The sequence below is a fragment of the Quercus suber genome, unplaced genomic scaffold (assembly GCF_002906115.3).
Source record: "Quercus suber isolate HL8 unplaced genomic scaffold, Cork oak 2.0 scaffold_179, whole genome shotgun sequence".
In the NCBI taxonomy this organism is placed as follows: Eukaryota; Viridiplantae; Streptophyta; class Magnoliopsida; order Fagales; family Fagaceae; genus Quercus; species Quercus suber.
The window spans coordinates 1,166,741-1,189,625 of record NW_027069638.1 but is presented as its reverse complement, the minus strand read 5'-3'; the positions used below and the strand labels follow the sequence as shown (position 1 = coordinate 1,189,625).

Below are 22,885 nucleotides of genomic sequence, written 5' to 3'. Positions count from 1 at the left end.
AGAATTGCATGTTGAACAACACATTTTTCTTGAAGAAAATATAGATGTTTATGAGGAAGTTCATGAAGATCTTATTATAGAAGAAGAACCTAAAATCAAGATTGTGGAGGAAATTAATGAAGACTTTATTAGAGAGAAAGATCTTGAGGTTGATATATATAGTAGAGAACATTGAAAAAGAAATTATGTTGGAAGTTGTCAACGATCTTGATGAAGTCATGTCGGATGATTGCAACATTCAAGCTCCTATTATTTTGGTGGGAGACATTGAAACAAAGTTTATTGACTTTATTGGGTTGGAAAGATTTGATTTGATCATTGACTCTTATTTGGTGAATATTTTCAATTGCATGAAGATCAAGGGACAAGAAGTTAAAATTGCCCAATTGATGACTTTCAAGTTTGGTACGAATACAAAGAAGATGAAGTATCCAAAGTATTTGTTATCTTGGCATGAAAGATTTTAGATTTCAATCATCAACTCGAGGACAAGTTTGTTTTTAGTAGAAGGGTCTGATGTAGGACAGAATCTTCAAATTAATTTATGTAATTTGTTATATTTAGTATTTTTATGTAATTTTCGTTATTTTAGGTTTATGACATTTATTTCCTTATTTTTAGGTGCTTTTAATGCTTTTTAGGTAAAATTTGGTTCCCGTTATAGTTAGATATTAATTAGGAGTTGTTTTAGAATATATTTTCTTGTTTGTCAAGTTTTACGGAGCTTTTAAATAAGGCTCCTAAGTCTGTAAAAATTTTTTTAACAATTATTCAATCAATAAAATTCGGACTTTTTGTCTCTTTATTTTCTGGAGGATTCCAAACCCTTTTTACTTGTGGATTCAAGGAACCATCGTGGATTCGAGATTATTTTCAGAAATAAACGTGTTTTATTTCTTGTTTTCTAAAAGTAGATGTGTTTTACTTCTTGACACTTCCACATCTTGCATTATTAATAACATAAACAATCCTATTAAATACTAATATGCGTTGTCAAAATTAACACACTTTATATGGTCTTGTGTGTTTTAATAAAAAAAAAAAAAAAAAATTGATCCCATTTGCCTTGAGAGAAAACTTTTGAAATTTACCCACTTAGGAGCTGTTTGTTAGTGTTATTTAAATAACAGTTTTTGTTGTTTAAACAACCCAACATATATTTCCACAACATATTTTTATCTATACGTATTTTTACAACACTTAAACAACGTTATTAAAATAACATAACATTACTAATCGCCCCTTAAATATTGTGAAATTCTTTTTGTACAGCATTGGTATTTGAGTTACGCGTGATGCTCCTCTGTCTGCCAACTTTTTAACTTTTCGAAGATGTTTTTATTGAAGACATTGCTTACTAATAATTTTACTTTTATATAAGTTATTGTATTTTTTATTACTATCATATTTGACTAGGTTTGATGGGTGGTGACAAGTAGACCCTTTTTTTATTATTATTGTGACTGGTCGGTCCATTATTTTTATTGAAGACTAGAACAACTATTACTGCATTAACAAAATTTTAGAAACATAACATTTATAGCACAATTTCTCACAAATATCTTATTTGGTTGATTTGGGATGATAGAGAAAATATAATGGTCAGTGTGAAAGTAAAAGACAACCAAATTGTAAAGATTGTGGTTCTATAATAGCTTCTACAACAACAATAATTTTAAAAACACAACCTTAAACACCATTCTCAAAACTATCCTACATGATTAACTGTGAAGGGTCTGGCTTTATTTTTAGTAGTTTTTCAACTGGATATTTAGTTAGTTTCTCCTTGAGATAGAATGATATGATAGTCGGTTTTAATTTTCACATTTTGATAATTTAATGAATGATGTGACAATTTTTCATTAACACAAAATAAGATGTAGTCCAATGAAAAAGCTACATGAGGTAAGCTAGCGACAATAGTATAAAAAAAGTGGTTTAGCTTAAAGACAATCTATCACAATTTATCATGTAAAATAGTTGTGAAAAAAGATGTTATAAATACTATAAAGTAAATATTGTGATTCTTTTTTTTTTTTGTTGTTGAGATTATATAGATAGAAAACACAGGAGATAGAAAAGAAAAGAGTGAGGAGACAAGACTTACAAGTTGTGATATTAGAATATTGTGATACTTAAATAAATTTTGGGTTTATCCCTGCTTACAATACTAGCACTTACAATATTGTGATGCTAGAATAAATAACTTGACTTAGCATTACTATGTATTTTGCCACAATTCTGATTTAATAGATTGTTAGTGATAGAAAAATAGAAATATGCATATATATATATATATATATTTTTTTTTTGATGGGTAGAAATATGTATATTAAAGTTTCATACAGTTTGTAACAATCACGATTGCTATGAAAAATGGTAATAGATTAAAATGTGGTCCCAAAAGTATTCCAGCTCTTCGAGTCATCCGTCTGAAGTCAAACAATGGTGCTCCTTTTTCTCCTAATGTTTTAACTTTCCAAGGAGAAGACCCGGTGCACAGGTTTCAATAATAAAATATGTATCGTTTATGCAATCTTTTATAACATTCAGTACAATGACAGCAAAAGAATAAACCCATTTGGCATTTTTTAATATTGTTGTCCTTGGATTAGGATCGGACCCCAATGCAATTACCTGCTCTCCACTCACAAATATATCTACTCTCTGGAGAAAAGAAACAAATATATTTACCTTACATCAGTATAATTCCCTATGCCTTGCTTGAGTTCACATTACATGATTCACATATTTGTTTATATTGTGTTGTGTCTTCGTCATTTTCAGCATCCTTTTGTGCGTGCGACCGTCGTTTTTCATTCTCATGTGGCCATAAGTATTGCATTACTTTGACCTGTTTGAGTAATCGTTGTTTTTGCAGTTTAAGGCGGAAGGATCAGAAAAAGAAATTCAGTATCATTGAAATGGAATCCAGTTGAAAAAAATTGCATCCTTTCCTCGTTTTCGGTTTTCCTTTGAATCAAAATTTCGCTATAGTTTCTGTGTTGTTGTCCTCTTATTTTATTTTTCTCTACTTCAAAAAGAAAAAAGAAAAAAAGAAAGAGTGATATACTTGATGCTTCTTCCTAGCTAGTTCCTACATTGCATCTTATTTCCACAAAAAAAGAAAAAAAAAAAAGAAAAAAAAAAAGGGAGGGGTTTCATTTTACTTCCTTCGCGAGTTGTCATTTCCTCAATTTTCTTTTTTTAAATAGTTTTCGAGGCAGCTTTTGTGATCTCATACTCTCAGTTACTCTTTCTCCATTTCTCAAAAAAAAAAAAAAAAAAAAAAAAAAAACCAAAAACACTAGACAGTTTTCCAGCTTTTCACTTTGAAAGTTTATTCACATTGGTTAGTCAAGGGTGTAGAAAAAGTGAAAACATCTCGCAAACTCTTGTGGCACGAAGGAGAGAGGTACTTTGTTTAGTTTCTTTATTTAAAATTTTCTTTAATTTGGAGTTTTTATTTATTATGTGAATGATGGAAGGAGAGAAATTTTTTTTTTTTTTGATGCAATGGAATGGCTTCTGCTTTGTAAAATGTGGCCTCCAAGAATAACAGTAGATATTTTCTGCCCTTCATGTTTATTATCATTCACCAAATTAAACGTTATTGTTCAGTTGCTCAGCAGTCCGAGTGGGAAAACAACTTGTTCCAGCTTCATTGATAAAGAACAAAGTTTCTCTCCAAACTAGTTTGGAGAGAAACCCTACAAACTCACCATATATCTTTATATTGAGTGTGAATTTTAAAAATCTAACCGTTGAATTTCGTGTTCCTTATGTCCTTAACATGCATATCAAATTTCGTTCAAATCGGATATTATTTACTATTTGATCAATTGACGTATTTTTTATATACAACTTTAGATTACAAAAACTTGATATTATAACATTTATTTGATGACATAGCAATTGATCTTTGATTTTCTTGAAATTTTGTAAGCATTAAGGATGTAATAAGAACATGCAATCTAACGGTTAGATTTTCAAAATTCACATTCAATATAAAGATATATGGTGAGTTTGTAGGGTTTCTCTCCAAACTAGTTTGGTGAGAAACTTTGTTCATTGATAAATTGTTATCCCAAAGAGAGGTACGTACGACATTATCAATCCAATTAAATACTAACTCGTGTCATCTCGAAAATTAACACACTTTATATTAAATGGTCCTATGTGTTTTTATAAAAAAAAAAAAAAATGATCCCATGTGCCTTGGGAGAAAAAGTTTGAAATTTACCCACTTAAATATTGTGAGATTCTTTTTCTATATAGAGCATTGGTATTTGAGTTACGCGTGATGCTTCTTTGTCTGCCAACCTTTAACTTTTTCGAAGATGTTTTTTGAGAAATTGTTTTTCTCAAAGAGAGGACATTGTTTACTAATAATTTTACTTTTATATAAGATATTGTATTTTTTATCACTATACCCATCTCTTTTATTTATTTATTTTATAATTTTATTGTAGTCTTTCCCAGCTATCATTTTTTACTAGGTTTGACTGGTGGTGACTAGTAGACATTTTTTCTTATTATCGTGACTAGTCGGTCCATTATTTTTATTGAAGACTAGAATAATATTTATCGCACTATTTCTCACAAATATCTCATTTGGTTGATTTGGGATGATAGAGAAAATATAATGATCAATGTGAAAGTAAAAGACAACCAAATTGTAAAGATTGTGGTTCTATAATAGCTTCAACAGCAATAATAATTCTAAGAATACAACCTTCAAAGTCTATTCTCAAAACGATCCTACATTATTAACTGTGAAGAGTTTGACTTTATCTTTAGTAGTTTTTTATTTGGACATTTAGTTAGTTTTTCCTTGAGATAGAATGATATGGTAGTCGATTTTAATCTCTATATTTTGTTAAGTTAATGAATGATGTGGCAGTTTTTCATTAACACAAAATAAGATGTTTAGGAAAAAAACTACTTAAGCTAAGCTAGACCCAATGGTATAGAAAAAGTGGTTTAGTTCATGTAAAAGTAAACTGTAAAAGACAGTTTATCACAATTTATCATACAAAATAGTTGTGAAAAAATATGTAATAAATATTTATGTAATAAATATTGTGATGCTAGAATAAATAACTTTACCTAGCATTGCTATTTACCTTGCCACAATTCTGATTTAATAGATTGTTAGTGATAGAAAAAAAAATAAAATAAAAAGGTAATATGTCTATTAAAGTTTCCTACAGTTCGTAAAAATCAAGATTGTTATGAAAAATGATAATAGAATAAGTATTCCAGCACTTTCACCCGTCCGAAGTCAGACAATGGTGCTCCTTTGTCTACTAACGTTTTAACTCTCCAAGGAGAAGACATGGTGCATAGGTTTCAATAATGAAATATATATCGTTTATGAAATTTTTTGTAACATTCTCAGTACCTGCTCGCACTCACAAATATTGTTGTCCTCGGGTTAGGATCGGACCCCACCGGCTCCCACTCACAAATATATTTACCTTTTTTACTCTTTTTTACATTTTCTTTTACTCTGAGGTTGAAAATGTGAGATTAAAATTTAAAAATTACTTTTTTGAACTCTCAATCTTAATCCTTAAAAGCTATTACATCACATATTTGTTTATATTGTGTCTTCGTCATTTTCAGCATCCTTTTGAACGTTCGACTGGCGTTTTTCATTCGCATGTGGCCATAAGTATTGCATTACTTTGACCTGTGTGAGTAATCGTTGTTTTTGCAGTTTAAGGCGGAAGGATCAGAAAAGGAAATTCAATATCATTGAAATGAAATCCAGTTGAAAAAGATTGCATCCTTTCCTCGTTTTCAGTTTTCATTTGAATCAAAATTTCGCTATAGTTTCTGTGTTGTCGTCCTCTCATTTTATTTTTCTCTACTTTCGAAAAAAAAAAAAAAAAAAAAAACGCATGTGCATAAGTATTGCATTACTTTGACCTGTGTGAGTAATCGTTGTTTTTGCAGTTTAAGGCGGAAGGATAAGAAAAGGAAATTCAATATCATTGAAATGAAATCCAGTTGAAAAGATTGCATCCTTTCCTCGTTTTCAGTTTTCATTTGAATCAAAATTTCGCTATAGTTTCTGTGTTGTCGTCCTCTCATTTTATTTTTCTCTACTTTCGAAAAAAAAAAAAAAAAAAAAAAACGGTGGGGGGTTTCATTTTACTTCCTTCGCGAGTTGTCATTCCTCAATTTGCTTTCTTTAAATAGTTTTCGAGTCAGCTTTTGTGATCTCATCCTCTCAAACTCTTGCTCCATTTCTCCAAAAAAAAAAAAAAAAAAAAAAAAAAAAACACTAGACACTTTTCCAACTTTTCACTTTGAAGGTTTATTCACATTGGTAAGTCAAGGGTGCAGAAAAAGTGAAAAACATCTGGCAAACTTGTGGCACGAAGGAGAGGGTACTTTGTTTAGTTTCTTTATTTAGAATTTTCTTTGATTTGGATTTTTTATTTATTATGTGAATGATGGAAGGAGAGAATTTTTATTTTTATTTTTATTTTTGATGCAATGGAATGGCTTCTGGTCCGTAAAATGTGATCTTCAGGAATAATAGTCGATATTTTCTGCCCTTCATGTTTAATTATTATCATTCACACAGTTAAACGTTATTGTTCAGTTGCTCAGCAGGCTGAGTGGGAAAACAACTTGTCCTGCTTCATTGATAAATTGTTATCCTAAAGAGAGGTACGTACGACCTTCTATATTTCCTTTTTCTCATTTGTTGCTTGATTTTATTCTTGCTATACTTTGTAATGTAATGATTAGTCACTTGTTTGGTTTTGTTCTGCTTATACTACCTATAAAGAAAAAGGCTTAAGACCCCCAAAAAAAAAAAAAAATGTAAGAAAGAATCGCGATTCTTACGTGTAGGTTGCCTCCTAAGGCATTACTACAATTATCTTTATGTCGGAATTAAAAGTAAAAAATACGATGAGTACAGTAAATTGTATTTTTAAAATGTGTAATTGTCTCTTTTTTCTTTGGCTCTCACTGTTTTCAAATTCAGATATTGGTCATATCAATGTTGGGATGGCCATGGAGTGGGTTAGGGTTAGTAGTCTCAAGCCCAATCTGAGTCGATACCCACTCCCTAATCCGACTTTTCTATTGTTCATTTAAACTCTTGTATACTCAGATTATTTAACCTAATTAATTAACTAAGTTATTACTTAGGTGTTTATTATGCAAATCTGTTTAAACACAAACAATCATATCACTTAAAACGGAAAATGAAAAAAGACAGCGATATAAATACAAGAAAACCAATAAAACTAACCGTTTCAAGGTAAAAACTTGGAGATGATTTAATTTAAACTATCCTCAAGACAACAAATTCACTATGGTAAAATGGAAGTTTTCAATGATTTTTTCTTAAATCTAAAGTTATCTCTTGTAATACTTACTCACATGACCACACTAGTTTTGAATCCAAGGCCTTTTCTATCGGAATTTGTCGCACACAAACATCCATGTTTGTGACTCTAAGATCCCACTCAAAACTTTAGACCATCGGTAGAAGTTGATCTTGTATGCAGCAACTTGATCCACCTTTCTTAGAGTGGCAAAATTGACACAATTCGTGAACCCGACATGACACAACACAAAATTAGCAGGTTATAGGTTGAGACTTAATGGGTTCGTCTCATATTGGCTGACACGATTGACCCGTTTAATAAACAGTTGGGTTAGTGTTCAATACATAAAACCCATTTGACTCGTTGACCCGTTTAATTAAATGACATTTTACAATTACCCTTCAAACCCTAAGCATATAAACTTATTAATTAATTTTCTTTAACATATTATGATTGATTATTTGTGATATTGGGTAGTTTTAGTTTTGAATGATTATTTGTGATACAGTTACTTGTTAATTTCGAATTTTATATTAAAAATGTTTTTTTTATATATATATATATATATATTTTTTTTTTCATTTTGATAAAATCTGGTAAACAGGTTGACACAACTAACCCGTTTAATAAATGGGTCGTGTTAGGGTTGAGGAATCTTGACCCATTTAATAAACATGTCAGGTTAGTGTTGACCTATATAATTAAATACTCATGAGTTAGCACGATACGAACTCGACACGCGAACACGAATTGCCATCCCCACCTGTTCTTGAATATAGATATTCTTTCCAATAGATGCTTATTGAGTTAGAATGCTACAGAAACCTCACAAATCTCACTGGAGTAACTCAAAAGACTTCCAAGAACTTTTGAAACATATTTAGGGTTTTCCTTTTATACTAGGTAGTGTTAGAGACAAACCTTAAACATTTTCGCGGGCTTTGGACCTGATTTAAATTTTGCAGAAAATGACTTTCGATCAGTTGAGCCTTGTAGATTCTGAATTCTTCTTTTTGCAACAGGAACTGCCACCCCTACCTGTTCTTGAATGTAGATTTTCTTTCTGATAGATGCTTGTTGAGTTAGAAGGCTACAGAAACCTCACAAATCTCACTGGAGTAACTCACAAGACTTCCAAGAACTTCTGAAACATATTTAGGGTTTTCCTTTTATACTAGATAGTGTTGGAGATAAACCTTAAACGTTTTCGCGGGCTTTGGACCTGATTTAAATTCTGTAGAAAATGACTTTCGATCGGTCGAGCCTTGCAGATTCTGAATTCTTCTGCTTGATTATTTTTTAATCTTGACTTGAACCATCACGACCAATATCTAACACTTAAACTAAACATGTTTTTGTTCTCAGTTTTCCAACTTACATAAAATTAGAATCTAAACATTTATTCCTAAATATTTAGAACCTAACATTTTTGCCAAATCTCCTTATGAGTACTCAAAACCAAGCCGATCTGCTTTTGTCTTGTTTTTTTTTTTTGTTTTTTTTTTTTTTCTTATTTTGTTAAATCCTAATGAATGCAATAAAACAGACATATTGAGAGACAGAGATTGAGAGGTGGTATCTTCATATTGAGATTGAGTAGTGCGCCAATGGCGTGATAACAAGCGAATCTCAATGAGTAGTAGTTTGAAGCATTGAACATTCATTAGGCTTTACCAATTACATTGAGGCAGTGGACAATGATGACGACAAGCTTTGCGGTGATGCCTATAGCACAAAGAGAGAGGGAGTCAGGAAATGCATATATTAGGTTTAAAAGATTTTTGGTTTTTTGTTACAAATTTCTAGGAAAAAAATGTTTAAATAAAAATAAATAAAAAAAAGCCAAAAACAAGCATATGAATTGAGCTTTCCCTAGTTGTATGGAATCCTAGGGCTTTCTTCTCTCCATCCACTATTAAGAGCATCATCATTATTTTTTTTTTTGTCTCCACCCATGTATGTGGGGGGCTTTGTTGAGTGTCTTGATGCAACAATTTGGTAGTTGTCAAAACGTGAATCGTATCGTGAATCGTTTTTTAATTTTTCTGTAAAGTGTATCCTATCGTATTGTGTATCGTAAGATACACAAACATTTAATAAAATCTATAAAAAAAATCATAAATATACATATATAGAGGGTATATTCATTATAAATTTTGAATATATTTAACTAATGACTAATATTTTCATCACTTTTGTAATAATATTTAATAAGCTAACTAAATAAATCAAACTAGTATGTGTTTATAACAAACACATTCAAATTATTTAAATTCAAAAGTGATAATATATTGCAAATAACCCAAAAATAATAATTTATTTTCATCATATTGCCTAATCAACCTCATCTAAGTCAATTCTATCAACATGTTTATAACTTTGCAAACTTATTTCTTCATTAAAATTTTCTTCATCATCATTTGCCATTAACATTTACTATCTCTTGTTCTTTTTATTTAAAAAAAAAATTTATAAATTTTTTTTTGGCATTCTAGTTTCTTGGACTTATAAGAATAATGATAAAAATAAAAATTTATGTTGTCAATTAATATTTTATTCATAGTATATAAAATAAATTTGTAAATATTAAAGTAAAGAGTAAGTGTGTACTGTGTAGTCCAATTGTAGGAGAGAGAGGAAAAAAACTTATGAATATGTTATTTTAGTTGGCTAAATTAAGTAAACTAATAATTTTATGTTAAAAACAAGTCTAACAACTTGTTAGATTCAAATAAAAGTACAAATTTTAAGAAAAAATCTCATTTTAAAGCATTTGTCTATGTATCGTACGATATGTGCGATTTTACAATACGATATGATTCATAATATACACACACTATATTGTAGATTTATGAACACTTATGATACATCGATATGATACAAAACTTTTTACCGACGATACGATACGTATCGCGTATCGTACGATACTGACAACTATGTCTACATGTATGACAAAGGACTTAAAACAACTTTATAGTGCAAACCTTAGGGTATCTACCTCTACAACTTTATAAAAGGTCATGTTTAATGGGTTTTCATATTATCTTGGTTACACTAATCCACTTCTAGAGTAGACTTAAAACAAAATGCTAAACAGCTAAAACATAATCAACAAATATCAATCAGACAAGAGGCATCGAGGTTGGTGCTGAAATTAAGTGAGTCTTGATCAATCAAGATGCAATCCTTAACAAGTCCTTTTGTTTTTTACTTAATCTTCAATTACAACTTCTAAGACACTAAATACTCAACTTAAAAACATATTTGGACTCGTTTTGGATATGGATTTCCAACATACAAATGTTCAACTCTAGCGAATAAATTTTTAAGATACAATATATCATCTTTATAACTGTTAACAATATAAAGTGAGAGAAAGATTGAATAATCTGTATATTGATGTGTGTAAAACAATTTACAAAAGAAAGCCTTATACAGGTTAGGTATGTATGCAGTACAAGTAACATGAATGCAGTACAAGTAATATACTAGGCTAAGCCTAATGGACTAATCTAGCCTAATCTATACACTAACATCCCCCTTCAAACTCGAGGTGGCAAGGAGGAAGCCAACTGGAGTTTGGATATAAGATCTCAAAGACGACCAGGCGGGTGAGACTTGGTGAAGATATCAGCAAGTTGGTCAGCAAATGAGATGGAGAACAATTTAAGATTGCCTTTCTTGAGATGTTGGTGAGTGATGTGGCAGTCGATCACAATGTGCTTGGTGCATTCGTAGAAGACATCATTATGAGCAATGTAGATAGCACTACGATTGTCACAATAAAGAGGAGTAGCAGTGGGCTGTGGAGCATTCATGTCAACCAAGAGCCAGCGAAGCCAGACAAGCTCGCAAGTGGTGTTGGCAAGGGCACGATACTCAACCTCAGTACTGGAACTTGAAACAACATTCCGCTTCTTGCTGCGCCATGAGACAAGAGAAGTACCTAATAAGAAACAGAAACTTGTGATAGAGCATTGATCAGTCGGATCACCTGCCCAGTCCGCATTTGAATAAGCATGAAACTCGAAAGAAGACTGAGAGGAGTAGTGTAGACAATGATAGAGTGTGCCCTTGGCATATTGAAGAATCCAAAGAACAGTAGTACAGTGGACAGAACGAGGGGCATCCATGAACTTACTAATCATACCCACGGCATGTGAAATATCCAGACGAGTAACAATGAGATATATCAGACTACCAACTAACTGACGATAGCGAATAGCATCGGATATAGGTTCACCATCCAAGGGTGTGAGTTTTGCATTGTATTCCAAGGAAGTGGAAATAGTCTTGTTGTCAATGATATCGGTTTTGGAGAGAAGATCAGAAGCATATTTAGCTTGAGAAAGATAGTATCCATTAAAGGATGAGGTAACCTCAAGCCCAAGAAAATAGCTGAGAGTGCCCAAATCTTTCATCTCAAAATGCTGACTAAGAAAGTGCTGAAGAGAGTGAATACCTACAGAATCATCTCCAGTAATAATCATATCATCAACATAGAGAAGAATAAGAGTAATACCAGCAGAGGATCTTTGGACGAAGAGAACAGTGTCATGAGGACTCGAAGTGAAACCCTGCTGAGCAACAATTGAGCTAAACTTTTCAAACCAAGCTCAATGAGCTTGCTTGAGGCCATAAAGAGCACGATGAAGGTGACAAACTTGACTGCCTAAGTGTGGATAGCCAGGAGGTGGTTGCATGTACACTTCTTGTTGAAGGTCTCCATTGAGAAAAACATTCTTCACATCCATTTGATAAAGAGGCCAACGGCGAACAGCAGCCACAGCAATGAGACATCTGACAAATGTAAGGCGAGCAACAGGAGCAAATGTTTCCTCATAGTCAATGCCATATTCCTGAGTAAAGCCCTTGGCAACTAGGCGAGTCTTGTATTGTTCAACAGATCCATCAGCCTTGGTCTTGATCTTGTAAACCCACCTACAACCTACTACAGACTGACTAGGAGGCAAATCAACCACATCTTAAGTGATTCTTATAAAGGGCATCTAGTTCATTATTCATAGCTTGCTGCCAAAGAGGGTCAGTATGGGCCTTATGATAGGTGTGAGGTTCATAGAGGGTGATAAAGGCAAAAGAACAGTGATAATCAGAGAGATAAGGGGGAGGAATGCTTACCCTAGTGGAACGACGAAGTTCAGAACCATCAGGAGACTCAAGAGAGGGTGGTGCCACAGGATCCAAGACAGGTGGGTCATATGCCAGGGACAGAACCGGAGATGAGTCGTTTGGAGAGACAGCCGATGTTGAAGAATCCTCCAGAAGTTCAGGATAGAGAGGGAGGAAAAGATCAGTAAAAATAGGAGACTCAAAGGAAGAGAACGCAGGAAACTGCTGAAGACTCGTGAAAGGACGATGTTCTCAAAACTCAACATAACGGGAGACACGAAGACGATGAGAAATGGGATCATAGCAGCAAAACCCCTTTTGAGATGCACCATAACTAAGGAAACAATAGAGATGAGCACAAGGCTAGAGCTTTGTTCGTTCATGAGGAGGAAGAGAGACAAAGCAAGCACAACTAAAAACCCAAAGAGAGGAGTAGTCGGGGGTTTGACCATAGAAAAACTTAAATGGTGATTTGTTGTGTGTAGTTGGTGAAGGAATACGATTAATAGTGTATACAGTAGTGAGTGCGGTCTCACCCCAAAAGTGCTCAAAAAGAGAGGCAGAAATGAGAAGAGTGCGGACAACATCAAGAATGTGACGATGTTTTCATTCTGCACGACCATTTTGTTGAGAGGTGTAAGGACAAGACCACTGAGTAAGGGTACCATGATTGTCTAAAAAGGATAGGAAAGATTTATCATTATATTCTGGAGCTTTATTTGATTGAAAAACTTTGACAGTGCGATTGAACTGTGTTTCAATCATTTTATGAAATGTTTGGTAGATAGACACAAGTTCGGACCTATGGTGAAGCAGATAAATCTAAGTATATTGAGGAACATCATCCACAAATATGACAAAATATCTAGATCCCCCCTCAGTGGGAATAGGTGGGAATAGGTGCAAGACCCAAAACATCAGAATGTATAAGATCAAAAGGTGCAGAAGAAAATGAGTCACTATTATTAAAGGGCAATTTGGTTTGTTTGCCAAAATGACAGGAAGTACAATCAAATTTTTGAAACTGAACTGAACCTAAATGACCTTGAGAAGCTAACAACTGAAGATGAGATAAGGATGGATGACCAAGACGAGCATGCCATAGATCAGGTGAGGAGGTGGCAGTGGTAGTAGCTACAGAAACAACTTGTGAAGGAATCTTCAAGTCATGAACCTCAAACATGCGACCAACCTTACGGCCTGTCCCAAGCACTTGACCTGTCCGGGGATCCTGCACATACACACCATGATTAGTAAATAGAAGATCTACGCTTAATTCACAAAGTTGACCAACAGAAAACAAATTGAGGGATAACTTTGGGATATGAAAAGTGTCACTAAAGGATAAACAAGGAGAAGAGATTATTCCTTTATGACTAATAGGCATAGGAGTTCCATTAGCAGTGTAAATGATTGGATGTTCTAAGGGTGTCTTATCAAAAAATTGAGATTCATCAGGAGTCATATGGTTACAACATGCAGTATCAAAAAACTAAGGTTCTTTATTTGAGGTGACAAAAAGGGCAGTGGAAGTACGGGATAAAACTTGTTGAACAACTGCCTCAATATCAACCGTAGTAAGTGAGGAAGCCAAAGATGGATCTGTAGGAACCGATGGATCTGAAGGACATACAGTAGCTGCCTGAGGAAGAGAAGCTTTATTCTGCTCTTGCACAAATTTTTGCAGTTTGCGACAAACTGAGATGTCATGGCCTTTAGCACGGCAAAACTTGCAGTGAGTACCTTTGGAAAATTAAGAGGTGGGATGCCCAGAGTTTATTCGTGGAGGAGCAGTGAATGCAGCAATGGGAGGCTGTGGAGATGGTGTAGCCAATACATGATCAAATGATGACATGTGATGAGTAGGCTGACAGTTCTCCTCAGAGATGAGCTCCTTGACTGCAGTATCAAGAGAAGGAGTAGGAGACCGGCTAAGCAGAGAAGCCCTAGTAGGCTCAAAATCCTCACGTAATCCCATCATGAAGTGCACAAATTTACAGCTATCCCAATATTTGACAAAGAGCTCAATGTCCTTAGAACACACTAATGGAGGATTTTTAGTAGAAAGTTGTTCCCACATAGTAGAAGTCTGAGAATAAAAATCAGAAATAGACTGACCTGGCTCTTGGTGCATTTGATAAAGTTTTGATTCAATGTGAAACTCCAAGCTTGAATCATTAGTACAATTATAGCGATCAGCCAAAAATTTCCAAGCAGCCTCAGCAGTTTCAAGACGAGGAAGAAGATTATGAATGGAGGGAATAGATGTATTGATAAACCAAGACAAGATCTTATTCTAAATACTCTCCCATTCCTCTAGGCGTTCTTCATAATCATCAGCAGTCTTGGAGGCATCTCTAGTAGCTGTGGCTTTGGACTTAGGGTTTGGTACTGGCTTAGGAATTGAACTAGTTACATATCTCCACAGTTTACGACCCTTGAGAAAAATAGTCATATTCTGAAACCATGCATGATAGCTAGTAGGACCATCTAATATAATGGTGATAGGACGAATGATATCTCGTTCGTTTTGTTGAGTCATAATGAAGAAAATAACCAAAATGTGGGATTTATATACCTCAAATAAAGAAACGGAGCCCAAAATCGGAATCTACGTGAAAAACTGAGCAAGACAGGTCCTGTTGAAAAATTTTGACTTTGGTCAAAGTCAACGGTCAACGGCTCGGTCAACGGTTAACGACTGGATGCTGACGTATGCTAACGTGGCAAGACGCGATACAGAACAGGCGAGTGGGGGCACGTGATGGAGATGTACCAGTGCGTGAGGCGCGTGGTGGCGCGTGCAAGCACGTGGAGGCGCGTGATCCTGAGGTAGAAACTTCAGCTGGCGCGTGGGAGCGCGTGAGATGTAATTTCTGGCCGTTCTTGGTTGGGTTTTGCTTGGGATTGTTAGATCTATCAATGTGTGCCTTGACTTTGGCGGTTTGATCAACAAACTGACGAAATCCGAGTGTTCTAGGGCTGTGGGCGTGACGGCGGTGACTCGCTTTTGACAGTGACTATTGGATGAAGGCGAGGGCAGCGGAAGAACACCGGAGATGTCAACAGAAACCAAAAAATCAGAGGAAAGGCTCTGATACCATGTTAACAATATAAAGTGAGAAAAAGATTGAATAATCTGTATATTGATGTGTGTAAAACAATGTACAAAAGAGAGCCTTATATAGGCTAGGTATGTGTGTAGTACAAGTAATATAAGTGCAGTACAAGTAATATATTAGGCTAAGCCCAATGGGCTAATCTAGCATAATCTATACACTAACAATAACATTTATTGACTATACAAATTATCTAGTTTGTTATAGATATGTACCAAAAATAAAAAATCACAATTATTTTAATTTTGTTAAATTTTTCTTATTTCTTCAAGTACTATTAACATATTTGCCTCTTGTTTAGCCTTTTCTTTAAGCATTACAATGAATTTAACCTTTTACGTATTAATCAAGCATTTTCAAACAATTGGAAACTTAATGTACACGATCAAGTCCTCAAGCCAAGGATTACTTAATGATAAAAGGAGTAGGAATTTTTTAATTTTTATTTATTTATAATAAAATTTTGGGGGCCGCTCACTTTGGGGGAACTGGGGAGTGGGGGGATCTATTTCCTTTTGGAAATAACTTTTAAAAAATAGTAAAATACTTTGAAAATACGTACATTGTGAAAATTTTAAATACATACTCCAAAAATGATTGATAGAAATAGAGATGCTATCTTCTTTAAAGACACCAACCTCGTCATGCCCAGGGGCAGAGCCACGTTGGGTTGTTAAAATGGATATCTACTCCCAGTTTCTACCAATCTTAAGAATTTGCATTCCCAAGTCTTGCAATTCATCTCCTCCCTACTGGGTACTCGTATAATACATGTGCATTATATGATTTATATCACCATACCATACCTTGAGATTTGACAAGTTTTGTTTATGTCAAGTCCAACATTCATAAGGTGCGAGTGCCTTGGCCTTTATCTTGATTCAGTTTAATGTATGCTATATTATTAGGCATCTACCAACAATTCATTAGTTCATTACCATACACCGTTATTAATCTGGTCATGTTCAACAGAGTCATATTTATTTGTTCTATAATTTCTTTTCAATCAAAGAAGGCAAGTAAAATTTAGATAAAGATGTTAATAGAATGGCTAAAGACATTATTGGAGAATCAAGAGGATGTGGGCAAACAACATTTTGGAAATGATATGAAAGATTGGATCGATTTGGGTAACCCAATGGAGGATAGAAATTGTAGATTTGCTCAAAGAATTAGGATGGCTGAGGTAAATGATGCACTATGGAGGATGAAAATGAGAAAGCTCATGGGACCGGATGAAATCCCTATTGAAGTAAGAAGTGCTTGGGTGATGTGGTGTATGTTGGTTGACAAAACGTTTTCAATAAGATCTAAAGTGCTAACAAAATACCTTAATACTTATTTATAAGAACAAGGGGGATATTCAAAACTATACAAATTATCGTGGAATTAAACTTATGAGCCACACTTTGAAACTTTGGGAAAGATTTGTCAAACATAGGTTAAGACATGAAACAAAATTATCAGAGAATCAATTTCGTTTTATGCTAGGATGATCTACCATGTAAGCTATTTTCTTACTTAGACCCTCCCCCCCCCCACCCCACCAAAAAAAAAAAAAAAAAAAAAAAACAAAGGAGTTTCTCTTAACTATTAAGATAATTAAAAATATTTATGACGAAATTGTAACTAGCGTGAGAATAAGTGGAGGAATTGCAAGTGATTTTCCTATTGCTATAGGTTTGCATCAAGGATAAGTTTTATGTCCATATCTCTCCACCCACTATCAAGAGCATCGCCATTTTGTTCGTGAACTTGACCCATGTATGTGGGGGCTTTGTCGAGTTTCTTGAACTTACAACAATTTGGTTTAATCCATTTGTATGACAACGAACTTAAAACAACCTTATAGTGAAAACCTTAGTGTATCTATGTCTATAACTTTAAAAAAAGTCATGCTTAATGAGTTTTCATATAGGCTTTCTATTAGGGTTACAAAAATCCACTTCTAGAGCCAACTTAAAAAAAATTTAAATCAGGTAAGAGGTAATTAGCAAATATCGATCAAATGAGAGATATCGAGTTTGGTGCCAAAATTAAGTGAGTCTCAACTAGTTGAGATGCAGTCCTTGACCAATTTTTGTGTCTTTAACTTAATCTTCAATTACAACATCTAAAACACTATAGACTTTGCAATGCAAATGTAATTGGACTTGTTTTGGATACGAAATTCCAACGCATGATATAACAAATAGATTTTTAAAATACAATTTATTATATCTATAAACTTTAATAAGTATACAAAATTTCTCTAGTTTGTTATAGATTTGTTAATATATATATATATATATTTCAATTTTGTTAAATCTTTCTTATTTTCTTAAGTAATATTAACATATTTCCCTCACCTTTAGCTTTTTCTTTAAGCATTACAATGAATTTAATATTTTAAGCCTCTGCCATTCAAGTTTATTGCCATTCACCAAGTTGACTATTATTGTTCAGTTGCTCAGTAGTTAGATTAGGAAAACAACCTGTTCCAGCTTCATTGATAAATTTTTATCTTAAAAGAGAGTTACGTTCGACCTTCTATATTTCCTTTTTCAAATTTGTTGCTGGATTTGATTTTTGCTATACTTTGGTTAATGTAACGATCGGTCCCTTGTTTGGTTTTGTTGCGCTTATATTACCCATAAAGAAAGAGGCTTAAGACGAAAAAAAAAAAAAAAAAAAAAAAAAAAAAAAAAAAAAAAAAAAAAAAAAAAGAAAGAATCATGATCCTTATTCCTAAGGCAGTACTACGGAATTAAAAGTAAAAAAGAAAAAAAAAAAATGATGTTCCAGTGAATTGTTTCTTTAAAAAGTGTATATTTTCTCCTTGTTCTTTGGCTCTCACTTTTCTTAAAATCAGATGTTGATCATATTACATAGGGACGGCCATGGGTGGGTTTGGATTGGGTTGTCTCGAGCCCAACCCTAATCTGATACTCATTCCTCACCCTGCCTGCCTGCACCCCAACCCTACTTTCCGCCAAAACGCCCTGCAGCTATGGGTAGCTAGAACCAACCCGTACCTTCTTTTCCTTTTTCTTTTCTTTTTTTCCTTAATTTGAGAGAATTAGAGCGAACCCACTTTACAAAAAAAGCCTCACATATTTCAAAAACACCAAAAGTAAAAACAACAACAATTTCAGCCTATTTCCACATCTCTCTCCCTCTCTCTAAGTTCACTTGCTTAGCCCGATATTTCCTAATCAAATAGCTCCTAATCTCTGTGTTTCCCCCACCCTCCTTCTTTTGTAAGATAATGTTAAATCTCGATGCAATAAAATAGACAAAGAGAGACAAAGATTGAGAGGTTGTACCTTCGGATTGAAATTGAGTAGTGTGCCAATGGCGCGAGAAAGAGTGAATCTTAACAAGTAGTACTTTTGAGAATTGAACATTCATTAGGATTTGTGAATTTCAGTGAGGCAGTGGACAACGATGATGACAAGCTTTGTGGTGATGTTTATGGCACAGAGAGAGACAGAGGGTGTCAAGAAAGACAAAAATTAGGTGTACAAGTTTTTTGGTTTTTTGTTTACATTTTTTTCTGGAAGAAAATGTTTAAAAAAACAAAAACAAAAACAAAAACAAGCTTATGAGTCTGATTCGATTACAAGTTGTCAACTGGATTTTTGCCATCCCTAGTTGTATGGAATCCTCAAGCTTTCTTCTCTGCAGCCACTATCAAGAGCATCTTCATTTTCTTCATCAACTTCACCCATTTATGTGGGGCTTTGTTGAGTGCCTTGATTTAACGACAATTTGATATAATCCATCTATATGCCAAGTGATGGAACCAAGAAGTTTTATTTGAAGAGCAGGCTTATGTTATTGATATAACAATCAAGAGAAATTCGAAGCGTATATATAATGTTTGGAAATTTAGACTAAGGTCAAGTTTAACCAATTACTCAAATTGATTATTTAGACACAACGATATGATTACAAGCGGAAAACTATGATTGGAAAAACCCTACAGGTAGTTTATAGGTCACCACGAAATTGAAGAATTGACAAAGTAAAATGGAAGTTTTAATAAAACAAGAATATGCCTAATCATATTATTACTTGTTGCAGTAGAAATTTACATGACCACACCCAACTCGACCCCAATTAGACTCTTCTACTTGTGAATCTCTTCAATGCACGGATACCTAATCCGTGTCTATTACTACAATAACTTGAATGATGTAGGTTCTTCGTAAAATAACTTAACTACGGACACTCCTTGACCTTCAATTCGATGTCAGGCACAATGCTAGGTATTTAACACTTGGCACCCAATAGTTGTAGCAAAATATTTTTCTTTTCTTTCTTAACTACAAGTTTCAATTGGTGGAGACTAGGGTTTTATCTCTCAATACCTTGGGTTATATACCTCTACAACCTTATAATAAGTCATGCTTAATGTGTCTTCAAATAGGCTCTCTAATCTCTATTAGTACTACAAAAATCCACTTCTAGAGCCGACTTAAAACAAAATGCAAAACAGCACAAAAAAGAAGAAGCTAATGTTGATCTAATGAGAGGTATCAAGGTTGGTGTAGAAATTGAGTGAGTCTCGATCAGTTGAGCTATAGTCCTTGACAAGACTTCATGTCTTTAACTTAATCTTCAATTACAACTTCTAAAACATTAAACACATAGAACGCAAACACATTTGGACTTGTTTTAGATATGGATTTCCAACACATAATATTGTTTAACTCTAACAAATAAATTTTTAAGATACAATTTATCATCTTTATAAAATTTAATAAGTATCCACAAGTCTTCTAATTTGTTATTGATATGTACAAAAAAAATCACAATTATTTTACAATTTAGACGAAATTAATGAAGAGTAATTTAATGAAAGGGTAATTTGTTATTGCACACGATAATTCTTTTTGAGGTGGTTTCGTTATTTTATAATTTTTATAATTTAGAATAATTTAATGGAGAGTAATGCATTTCATAATCATATTTATTGCAACATAATTTTTTATTATTATTGTAGAATTGTTTTATTTAGTTTTTGATACCTTAAATTTAAAGGTTTTGGCTCCTCAAAAAAAAAAAATAAATAAATAAATAAAAGGCCCCTTCTTCTTTCTAAAAAACAAAAGATGTTCTACTGATTTTGTGGTTGTTAACCAACGTATAAAAAAATTGTGTCTCAGATAGAAATGTATATTCAATTTTTATATGCATAGCATAAATAAGTTTTGTTGTATGTACATAGTAGTTCAAGTAGTAATTTAGAAGGTAATTCATGTTGTATATCCATGCTTTGATTGTGTAGTTGTATGATGATTTTGGGTTGAAATTTATAAGCTGTTTAGGATATTAAAAGTAGTGTTGTGTTGGATTTATGGAGTAGTAATTGTTGTAGTTTTAAAATTAGTTTTTATTGTATTTTAAGATAATAAAAATCTTACATATACTTCTTTTTATTATAAAAAAAACCTTTACATATACTTTTTTTTTGAGGATCTTTACATATATCTTTAATAAACTCTATAGATTTTACTTTTTTAGATGTGTGAAAACATAGACTATCATTCCATAATGATAGTTGCTAATTAGTTCTATCATTATCTCATTTATAACATTTCTTACAATTAAGATGTATTTACTAGTTGATAATTTGCATAATAGAGACATCAAATGAGAGGCAGAACAATTCATTAGAATTTTAAAAGTTATAGTGTTTGAAGAATATAAACATTTAAGGATATATATATATATATATTATTTTATAAATAAGGTTAAATGAAATGTCAAAAATTTAGATTTTTAAAATTGCCTATTTCTTTTGTCATTTCTATTACTACAGTGAACATCACTTTTTTAGTTATGATAGGAAATATGGTCTCCCTAGTTAAAGTTAGATTTGTTTTAAGTTTAAATTTTGTATGATTGTAATTAATTGTTGATTATTGATTTAATTAAGTGAATGTAACATTTTAAATTTTTTATGATTGTATTGTCATTTCTATGTTATTTTTTACTACTCTTGACAACCATTTTGTTTCTAAATTAATGGTTAGTAGTTGACTTTTTTTTTTTTAAATTTTTTTTATCTACTCTATATTACTTTGTACTATTTTTTTCTTTATCATAAATCTCTCTCTCTCTCTCTCTCTCTCTCTCTCTCTCTCTCTCTCTCTATATATATATATATATTATTGCTTCTCTTTTTGAAGCCTATTGTTTTCCCAAATTTGATGATAATTTTAATGAATTATAATGTTTATTTATTTCAATTATTTTGTAGCCCTTAAGTTAGTATATACATAACTATTATTTATTTATGTTATGTTCGGTTTGATACTCTCATTAGTATTATTATTATTTTTTGAAAGCTTGGATTTGTGCTAAAACCCAAGAGCTTGTTTAGACCCCCCAATTTTAAAATAAGTTAATTGCTTTTACTCTAACTTATCTAAGTGCGAAAAGAGTAAATGAACTAATCACCGGATCTACTCTAGTGATACAATAATAATAAACAATAAAAGTAAACATAAGAGTAAGGAAGAGAGTGCAAAAAAGATAACACCAAAACTATTATGAAGAGGAAACGAAAAATTCGTGAAAAATCTTTCCACGACCCTCTAAGTGGAAATCGATCCACTAAAAATAAGTTGGAGTACACGAATAACAAAAACCCTTAAGCCTAGTCTACCAATGTACTTGAACCTCTAAGCTCTTGCTATCAACAGACTTCTCGAGTCTTGTCTTCACTAGTTTTCTGGATCCTCAATATGCCAGATTACATCCGCCAGCAATTACATTACCAAGCCTCACCGGCTTCTTTTGGCAAAACCCCAAAGTCACAAGCTCCAAAATACTCACTACACTCTGAAGAGGTGGGAGTTGTTTTGGGTACAAATCTCCTTTCAAGGTATGACAATGGGAGAGGGAAAGAGAAGAAACTACAATGATTTCTCACTCAAAAAAATGGGTGTGTTGTGTTGTAAAACTTACCTAGGGTTTTCTCTCTATGAATTGCCTCTCTTACTTTTGTGGGTAATGAGGGTATATATAGTATAAGTGAAGGGTAAGAAAGTCACACTTAAAATCCTCCAGACAGAGAGTTTTGCGGGTACCTCGCGAGATGCCTGTCTTGCAAATACTCTCGAAACGCAGCCTGACACTTGACTCTTTAGCTTCTAGCATGTGCTTCTCACATGCCCTTTTCCCGGGAACCTTTCTTGTGAACTTCTTATGAGCTAGTCGCAAAACTGCACTGATTCTTTATTTCATGCTCGATTATTCACTTCTTAATACTAAACTCAATGCAATAAAATC

The 22,885-nt window shown here is 33.0% G+C and overlaps 1 pseudogene; it reads left to right on the top strand.

Annotated features, from left to right (window-relative positions):
- The first annotated feature begins 2,590 nt into the window (after positions 1–2,590).
- Positions 2,591–22,885, top strand: part of LOC111987136 (disease resistance protein At4g27190-like) — a 38,838-nt pseudogene continuing 18,543 nt past the window's right edge.